Source organism: Jaculus jaculus, chromosome 3 (genome assembly GCF_020740685.1).
Source record: "Jaculus jaculus isolate mJacJac1 chromosome 3, mJacJac1.mat.Y.cur, whole genome shotgun sequence".
Lineage (NCBI taxonomy): Eukaryota > Metazoa > Chordata > Mammalia > Rodentia > Dipodidae > Jaculus > Jaculus jaculus.
Genome location: NC_059104.1, coordinates 84,085,135 through 84,095,773, shown reverse-complemented (window position 1 = coordinate 84,095,773; position 10,639 = coordinate 84,085,135). Strand labels below are relative to the sequence as shown.

At 37.0% G+C, this 10,639-nt stretch overlaps 1 non-coding gene across 1 annotated transcript; it reads right to left on the bottom strand.

The window, feature by feature from the left end:
* Nucleotides 1–2,424: 2,424 nt before the first annotated feature.
* On the bottom strand, nt 2,425–2,531 carry LOC123459661. The gene has a single exon (XR_006636419.1). It is a non-coding gene; the product is annotated as a U6 spliceosomal RNA (small nuclear RNA).
* Between the last annotated feature and the right edge of the window lie 8,108 nt (nt 2,532–10,639).

The window sequence follows — 10,639 nt, the reverse complement described above, 5'->3', positions numbered from 1 at the left end:
GTGTGTGTGTGTGTGTGTGTGTGTGTGTGTGTGTGTGTGTGTGTATGTATGTGTATATACATACATATATTTACTTTTAAGCCAGAATGATTTGGAACTGATTCTTATGAGTAACTTAAATTCTATGTCTAGATTCATTTCTTTTCATGTGGTATCTAATTGTTGAAATTTTATTTATCATTTATTTATTTACTTATAGTACTGGGAATTGAACCCAGGATTTCACACATAAAAGGTAAGTGCTCTATCATTGAGTCATGGCCCCAGAACTAATTTTTACTTTATATTTTTTAAGTAGTTTTATTGATTTATTTGAGAGAAAGAGAGATGGGGGAAGTTGAGGGACAGTATGGACATGCCAGGTCAAAAAGCTCCAGACATATAATGCTAGTTTGTGTTTCTGACTTTATATGAACACTAGAGAATTGAACCCCAGGCTGGCAGGCCTTACAAACAAGAGTTTTAAACTGCTGGAGCCAACTCCCCAGCCAACTTTCTTTCTAGTTTTTTCTTAAAATACAAAAGATTGTTGCTTATAAAATATGTGCAAAAGAAAGCTAAAGATAATTTTAAAAAAGACATGAGACCCTACCTTGAAAAACAAAAACAAAAACAACAAAAAAAAAAAAACAAGAAAGAAAGAAAAAAGAGAGACATCAGAGGTGTCATTCTTAGTAATTTTACAAATAAAGTATCATGAGTTTGCACAGGTAGATCTTAAACTAACTCTATAGCATCGGCAGGTCTTGAACTTGAAGGCCTTCCCGTACCATTTATTGAAGACCCTTGTTCCCCTTTGCTCCTCTTTCAAAGATCTCTTGACTATAGAGTATTAATATCTTTCTAGGATTCATTCCTTTGATCCATTTGGCTACTAAATCAAAAGTACACATTTTCATTATTATCTATTTTTCTTTTTTAATTTTTTTTTTTTTGCTTTATTTATTTATTTGAGAGTGACAGTCAGAGAAAGAAAGAGGAAGAGAGAGAGAGAAAATGGGTACTCCAGCACCTCCAGCCACTGCAAATGAACTCCAGACATTTGTGCCCCTTTGTGCATCTGGCTAACGTGGGTAACTGGGGAACCAAGCCTCTAACCAGGGTCCTTAGTCTTCACAGGCAAGTGCTTAACAGCTAAGTCACCTCTACAACCCTGTATCTTTTTCAATGTTGTTATAGTTATTATTATTATGATGATGATGATGATGATGATGATGATGATTATTAGGTGTTGGTATCCTGTTTTTCCTCGTCTCTGCCCACATTCCATTTGGGACACTCCTCAGTGTGGTTGCAGGTATTCCTTATGGGGTTGTAGTTTATGAATTGTGGGAGCAGTAGTTAGTTATTTTTGTGGGGGATGCCTCTGGGCATAATCCTCAACCTGTGGCTTTTACAATCTTTCTGCCCTTTTGTCCACCAAATTCCCAGAGCCTTTATGGGTCAGTTTTAGTCCACTTCAGTGCTGAGCTCTTAGGAGCCTCTGGATCTCTGATTTGGTAGGTGTTGAGTATCCTTAGGGTCTGTATACTACACCCGGGCACTGATCACCTGGAACAGAGTGGAAGCAGCACTCTGGCTCATCTCAACATTCCTCTTTGGATTGGGTTGTAGCTTGGCTGAAGTGTGAGGGGTAGTTTATCTCCTCTGGTTTCTCTATGATCTGAAAAAGAAAAATAGATGATCAAATGGGGAGTGAAGTCAGTATAGTTTAAATGGTTTGAGCATTATTAATTTAGGGAGAAGTTGATGTGTGCAACCACTCTTTTAGCCAAAGACTAGTGAGAGCTTGACACTGAAGAACATAATCTTTGCCACTATAGGATTTTGATCTGGTTCCCAACTCCAGGTATGGGTTCCTTTACACTGAGCAGATCTCTTCACCAATCAGAAAGCTATTGGTTACCCACAGAAGCTGTGTGCCACTATTACACTGGTGTTTACATCCTGTCAGGGTGTTTGCTTCTGAGTAGCCTAGACCTCTGGTTGCTCAGACCATTGTTGGACATTTTCCCCCCAGTAGCTCATGTAGTGCTTTCTAGCACTAGACAGGCTGTCTGGGGACTGGCTTTCTTCTGAATTCCATCCAGGTTTCTCCGTGCTCTGTATCAGCAGCATATGGTATCTTCAGCATTAGAGTCTTAGCTTTTGCCTCAGGCAGGTAACCAAGTGCTTGGACAAAAAATTGTCTTTATTAAGAGACCTTATAGATCAACAGCTCAATGTGGGTAGCAACCAATCTCTGATAATGGAAGTTACAGTTCACAGAAAGGAAAAAGAAAATTCCTTTCAAGCTTAGGCTTCATCCCACCCTCCTCAGAGCCCCACTTTTTAGTTGTTCTCTTCTTACTCTTTTTGAGAGTTATATCTTTTAGGCTATCTCCAAGGATAAATGTTTCTATGGTATCAGCTCATTTTGGGTTTAAAAATGGGGAACTCTTCATGAATTTGCATGTCATCCTTGTTCAGGGGCCATGTAAATCTTCTCTATATCATTCCAATTTTAGTATATGTGCTGCCAAAGTGAGCACTATTGTGTCTTTTGAGCAAGCCTTCACTATGGTTAGTTTCAGTCTTTTGTGTTTTTCCCTTTCAATATTATTTTGCAATATGATATCCATCATATGAAAAGACTTTGATTGAGATCACATTGAACATACATATCAGGTTGAGAAATTACAAACTAACCCATTCATGATATATGTTTCCCTGTCTAGACCCAAGGATTATTTCTCACCAGTTAATTCTTTAAATTTATCATTCATTTATAATTTTCCTCAACTGCTGTTTTGAAATATATTGTTAGATTTGCAACTAAATATTTAATTTGGAGATGCTAATTTATGTAGATTTTTATTTCAAATTTTAGTTGTTCATTGCAGGTATATAGATCAAATCATTTTAATATGTGAGGTTTTCTATATGGATAAGCATCACCTGCAGTTTTGTTTTGTTTCTTCCTTTCAACTTGTACTTACTTTTTTTTCTTTCTTTCTTTCTTTTTTTTTTTTTTTAAGGTAGGGTCTCACTCTAGCTCATGCTGACGTGGAATTCACTACAGAGTCTCAGGGTGGCCTTGAACTCACAGTGATCCTCTTAACTCTGACTCCCAAGTGCTGGGATTAAAGGTGTGCCCCACCATACCCAGCTATCAATTTGTGCTTTTTTATATTTTCAGACTTAGACTATCCAGAGACATGTGTGTTCTAATGGACAGAAAACAACAGTATATAAAATTCATTTTAAAACTTAAAATCCATTGATGATTTTATTGTATTTGAGGTCTTTTCTATACATTAAACTTAATAGTGACTTTAATCATTCTCCATTCAAAATCCATCTTTCCTTTCATCCTACCCATCTTCTCTCTTTTTTCCCTTATCACTGAATGTATCTATTATGAATCCTAGTACATGTGGCTACCTAAATATAATACAAAACAACATTTGTGCTCATGGCAATAGCATGCAGCCTGCAGCCCAATGAGAAAATATGAATAATGATGTATTCGTTCAAACAATATGGGTAAAGGCACATTCACTAAAAAGAAATGGAACAATTAGAGAAAAGATGCAATAGCAACACCCATGCCCTGGATTAAAAGAAATAACTCACTGTGCTGGTAATAAATTCAGTGTTCTGGTTTCATGCTGAGAAACCCAGCAGGCCTAGATTGGGAAGTAAATTCTCTCATTCAGGAAGGCTTCCTACAGCTCAAGACCCAGGTATGAATCAGCCTTGAAAATATTTTTCAAGACTCATGATACCTTCATATTCCCCCCTCCTAACCCAAACACATATTTCTCTGCTCAGCCCCACTTCAAGCACACACTCAGATTGTCTCCCAGTTGCACAGTGATGTTATTAATAGGAGGAGCAATTCAATGTTCGTATTATAAAGAGAGCTCATGTATTATGGTGTAAGTAATGAAAACTAGATTTTATCTCACATATCAGCTCCAATTAATCAAAAGCTATTACTTGGAAAGCAAAGTGGGAAGATGGTAATACCCTGTTCCAACTAGGTAGAAAAGAGGAGGTAATGATTTATACCAAGAATATAGATTAGTGGATTAGCATGGTTATCACATATTTTCTATGCTAAATTTAGTCCAACAATTTCCTTTTTTTTTTTTTTTTTTTTTTTTTGGAGGTGGGCTCTTAGTGTAGGCTGTCCTGGAATTCACTCTGTAGTTTCTGGGTGGCCTTGAACTCACAGTTACCTTCCTATTTCTGCCTCCCAAGTGCTAGGATTAAAAACATGCACCACTTTACCTGGTTTAATAATTTTATTTTTATTTTTATTTTTTCATTTTAGAGAAAGAGAGAGAGACAGAGAGAATTGGCACACCACAGCCTCAGCCACTGAAATTGAACTCCAAACACTTGTGTCACCTAATGGGCATGGGCAGCCTTGCGCTTGCTTCACCTTTCTATATCTGGATAACATGGGATCTGGAGAATCAAACATGGTTCCTTGGGCTTCACAGGCAAGCACCTTGACTGCTAAACCATCTCTCTAGCCAATACCTTCATTTTTTAGCTAGGGAAAAAGAATCCATAGTATCAAATGTTTTCTGTTGTTATTGAAATTATTGTTGGTAATATTATAACTTAAATCCATGTTTCCTTTTTCATTTATTGAGCACAAAGGTTATTCCCCTCTGGCTAACTACAGTTGAAAATACAGGAGTAAATAGAATGTAATTTAAGATACTAAAGTATTTCAGTACTCAAATATTAAAATTCAGTGTATCTTGATGTAGGTGGAGTTGTGGTTTACAACAGGCTAGTGGTTTCCAGCATATGAACCCCAGTTCTAACACATATTTTGTCCAACAGGGCTCCAATTTCCTTATTAGTAACCTTTATGTATCATGCAAGTAAATTGAAAGGAATGGAACCTTTATACTGCAAGTACTTAATAAGTAATTCATCATAATTATTACTTTTATGACCATGAGGCTATATTTATTCAAGGTGATATTATCTAAAATGAATTGAATGTAAAATTAATTGCAATGACAGCTCTGTTCTTTTCTTTAAAGGCTCTTTATACTGCAAGATGTCACTCAACAAACAAGGCCATTAGGCTCATTAAAATTGTAAAAGATTTTTTTAGTAATCAAAGCATGGAAAGAAAAGAATGATATAAATCTAATATTTGGTTTTTTTTGTTTTTTTTTTTTTTTGGTTTTTCGAGGTAGGGTCTCACTCTGGTCCAGGCTGACCTGGAATTAACTCTGTCATCTCAGGGTGACCTTGAACTCGTGGCAATCCTCCTACCTCTGCCTCCTGAGTTCTGGGATTAAAGGCGTGCGCCACCACGCCCGGTAATATTTGTATTTATAGTAACTTTATCTATGTTATGTTCATGCTGTCCCTAGAAGCCTAGCATATTTAACTTTCAAAGAACCCATTTTCTCATTAAACAGAAACATTTAGATCTATCAATTTTCCATAACTTGCTATCAGGACATTTAGGAGGAATGTGGCCTATACTTTCCAGTACTCTATGTAAAGGAGAGAGAGAAATAAAGGGATAGAGAGAGAAATAAGGGAGTCCATTGGTAAGATTTCCAAAGCTGAAGAACAGGAGGAGTGCCTGATATTTTCACTTTTAAGTATTAATAGCATAAGATAAGATTCTTCCCATCACAACCAGAAGTTTTGAAAAGACTCTGTAAGTCACTTGGTAATTTCAAATGCAAGCACTTCTGTGTAAGGTGTTGACATAGGCTCTCTGTGCATGTGCTATATTGTACTGAGATTAGCCCTGCATGCTGTAGGGAATACACCTGCTGCAAAGAGGCCTGCAGTGGGGGATCTTAGGAAACTTAGTAGTCCATCTGGAGAGAACTTTGCTGCTCATGTGTCCCAATGCCAAGAATTCTGAGTACCATGTACCACAGTGAGTACTCTAATTGGCATTCTGCCTAAGTACTTTACGAAGAAGTCCTATTTGGACATCAAGCTGCAGGTGTTTGCTAGGCCTTTGAGACCAAAACATTCCAGTCATTCAACATAAGATTACACAGCAACAATATGGTGAATTAGAGTAAAAATTTGTTAACTGTCCTTGGTGATAATGTAAAATAATCACTTGTAGAATTAACTTCTTCAGCACTGTTTTGAAATTAAATTCCACCACAGCTTATTGAGTTACTGACCTGACACCTGTCTTCTTTTCAATCAGTGATGCCCTGCTCGTGCATTTTACTGAATAGCAGTACACATGCCAAAGTTCTAGCCATGCCTTTGCATATCCATTTAGGAAATGTGGAAAGTTAACCCATTTCTCTGTGAACAAATATCTCTGATAACTGTTTTTAAAAGTTTGTTGTTCATTAGATAACTTCATTAATTACAGAGCAGTGACTATTAAAATTGCATGGTTCCAGAGCAACTTGAAGTAAATTTATTTCTCATCTGCTTCAAGAAGACAGCCATGAATCTCAGTTTGAGAGATATGGAATTAAAAAAGAAGATTTTATTTTTGATAATGACTTTGATAGGAAATTATCACTGCAAAACATATGTTGGAAAACTGGCAATTCTGAAAATTCTATAAAAAAGTAACTTAGTCATTAAAAGGAAAGATAAAACAGAATTTGGAATATATCCATGAAAGTCTATCTCTGATCTTCAGTATGAGAAAATCTTGTTCTGATACTCCATGGATTAAATGCTTCTTTCACAGGTATAAGAACCTTAGTTTGGATCTCCAACAATCATGTAAATGTCAGGAGGGCTTGGTGGCCAACTGTCATCCCAGAGCTCAAGTGAGAAGACAGACGATCTCTGGGTCAAGCTGGCTAACTATATTAGCTGAATCAGCACTCTCAGAGCTCAAGCAAATGGAGGAATACGTTCCATGTCAACAACTTGCCTCCAAATGTACACACAAATGTGTGTGCCCACACATATGAGCACATATGGATGCATACACAACAAGCCAAGATACATATTTAAGAACAAAAGTTTTAAAAACAAATACAATAGATATTATTGTGTTTAATAATTTATGAGTGTCAGTTATGTAACAAATCATATATGAACTCCAAAATAACCACTGAAACAATGGGCTGGATATTACTTCTGTGAGCAGCCTGAGGGCTTAGCCTCTTTGTGTTTTCTTTATTGCTTTTCTGGCAATGGTCCCTTATTTCATTAAGAAGAAACTGTTTTACACTGTCATTCATTTTAAGCTATTTGATTATTATTTTTAGCAAGATGCAGATTATCCTAAGTAACTAAATCAACAGGTGTTTAATAAGTTCTTTTGTATATTTAATTCTGAATAATTCTCCAATGGTATAAAACAATTGTTCCCAAAGTAAAATTCAAAACAAAATGAGCCATCCTTGGAACTGGGGAGGAGGGAAGAGAAAGAGCTAGAGAGGGATTCAAAACAAAAATTGAGCTATCATTGTTTTAAGGGTTCACAATGGTATCTTTAAATAGTTATACTTCATTCTGAAGTGCAAATCGTTTCACCCAATGTTTTCTAGGATGATACATATGTGTGCATACGTCTTTTTAATAATCCAGAATCTCAAGCTAGTTCTATAGGTGCTCCATTGATAAGAACTCAGGAAAGCCCTCCTTGAAGGTTGGCACTATGCTGATTCAGAAGGGATTTACTGAAGTCTCATATGATCTAAAATCTTCCATTACTCAGGATTTGTCTCTTGAAAATGTCAGCGATCTTTTGTTCATAAAAGCTGAGAAATGATGTCAGAAAGACTAGTCCTTCCTCCAACAAAGCATGTATTTGTGCTCTCCTATAATTCAGTGTTTGATTACTGGCATTCCCCTCTTTAAATCCATGTGCTATTATAGACATTCTCCTCATCAATTCAATGTATTAAAACAGGCATGTTTGCCTCAAAACAACAGTGGTAATAGGTAACATCGTGAGTAAACCAATATGAGCTATATGTACAAAGGTTGTAAAAGCAGGATTCTGCGTATAAGTATTAAATGCTAGTTATTATCATTACTATCATATCCCCAAACCTATAGAAATGGTGAGCTCCTTTTATACAATGTAGGTGTTCTGACCATTTAAATGTCTATTGGATTTTCATAACTTGAAACAAATTTGTTATGATTTAAATTTAATATGCCCCACCAAGGCTCATGTATAAGAACACTTACTTGGTGAACTAGTGGTTCTGTTCTAAGGCCGTGGAACCCTCAGGAGATGGAGCCCAGCTGGAGAAGTGGGTGCTAGCAGGCTTCTTGGGAGTTATTGCTGGGTTCTGCTTCTAATCTGTTATCTTCCTTTGCTTTCTGATCTATGCTGATGTGAGGAAACCAGATTAAGCCAGTTCTAGCTGTCATGGCTTCACTTCCAAAATGTACTACAACTCCCAAGCCATGAACCAAAATCAATCCTTCCCATATTAAATAGTTTCTTTCAGGCATTCAGTCATAATGATGAGAAAATTAGTTAATGCAATGTTTAAAAATAATGCTGGGGGCTGGAGAGATGGCTGAGCGGTTAAGCGCTCGCCTGTGAAGCCTAAGGACCCCGGTTCGAGGCTCAGTTCCCCAGGTCCCACGTTAGCCAGATGCACAAGGGGGCGCACGCGTCTGGAGTTCGTTTGCAGAGGCTGGAAGCCCTGGCGCGCCCATTCTCTCTCTCTCCCTCTATCTGTCTTTCTCTCTGTCTCTGTCGCTCTCAAATAAATAAATAAATAAAATATTTAAAAAAATAATGCTAGGTTTGGTGTTCAAGGGAATTGTGACTAAAACTTAAAAATTAAAATTCATGATTTGTTGGCATATGATCATAATTCCCACATTGATTGAGACTACTCTTGTTAAAATTGTTTTTGGTATTCTAATACTGAAGATGTAACAGAATTGAGGTAAGCATCTATATGTGTAGTATAAGGCTCAAAATCAAATGAATCCACATATAACTGACTCTAATGTGATAGAATTGTGTAATGATTTTGACTATAAGAAATATCAATGCATTTTTAAAGTTTGCCTTAATTATTAATTGACAATGATAATATATACACAGAATACAAAGCAGTGTTTTGATATATGTATCCATTATAAAATGATCAAATCAGGATAATTAGCATATCCATCATTTTGAAGTCATAGCCTTAAGAAAAAAAAAATCTCCTGAAAACTCCTTAGTATATTTTGTTCTTGAGATATTTATTCAGGAGAATGTTTCTGTCTTTTCTTTGGATATCCATACTGTGTTTGACAAAGCCTCTGCATGCATGTTATACACTGATGACATTTTCATCCAGGAAATGTATTGTCTCCACAATTGAACACCTGCCACAAAGCACATCAGCCTCAGATATGTGCACTCAAATATTCTAGAGTCAATATATTAACAGTTATCAGAACACATTGCTCAAAAACGAAATGTTAATCAAAATGTCCAATTTTAGCTTTGCTAGTAACAAGAGGGCACTGCAGACTACAGAACTGATTAGCTACTTATTAAATAAGAACAGTGGTGACAGAGTTTTAAAATATCAAATTTGTCTAGCAGAGCCCCCAGCAATACAGAAATTCCCAAGCACAGGGAGGGCAGCAGAAAAAGCAGGGGTCACCCAAAAAAGGGACAAGGTTCATGCTGAGGTTTCCTTCTGTCCAACTTTTCAGAATTATGGGCCCTAAAAGCTGTTCTAGTGTGTTGCAATTCCTGGGATAATTTTCATATAACATTTTTTTTTTTTAGCCCTTGTCTGATACAGTACATGGGAAAGCCAGAAATCTGAGAACATTAAACCTGGTTCAGAAAATCAGGTCCATTTAGCATAGTCTATCTGCTGATCTTGACAGCAAGCATAATCACTGGCAGCACCACCACCAATGCCACTAGCTTGTGCAGAACAGAGAAGAGATGGAGAATTTTTAAAGCAGTGTCATTTATTAATTTAATTGAGAGGGAGGAAGAAAAATAGAGATAGATGGAGAGAAAATGAGAATGGGTCCATCAGGCTCTCCAGCTGCGGCAAACGAACTCTAGTGTATGTACCACCTTGTGCATCTGGCTTACATGGGTCCTGGAGAATTGAACCAGGGTCCTTGAGGTTTTCAGGCAAACACCTTAACTGCTAGCCATTAATCTGGCTCTCCAGCCTCAACTGGTATTTTGTGTGTGTGTGTGTGTGTGTGTGTGTGTGTGTGTGTGTGTGTATGTATGTGGCATTAATGAACAAAAGTACATGGAAAGTAAAATTTTTGCTTTTAATCTACCATGCCAGTACTGACTCCTGGAGATGCATTTGACCCAGAGCCTCTGATGATTGATTTGAAAAATCTCACTTTCTTCCTTTTCCCAGCTTTACTGTGAGTGGCATAGTTAATTAGAGTGCTGGATAGTAAATTATTTATTTTTGAGAATAAAAGTCCTGAACCAGCAAGTTACATAAATCATCCTTATTTGTCCTCAATAAAGGTTATTTTTTTTAAAAAAATTAGTTTTGTACTCAGTGAACACAGTCAGTCTGGTGCCATTGTTAGCCTCCTCCCCGTCCTCTCCCCTCCCCCTGGCCCCTCCATGTTGGGATATAGGGTTAGCCCTCAGTTATGAGTAGGAGTGTGTATCATGACCCAACATGTGGCTCTGACATTCTTTCTGTCCCCTCTTCCGCAA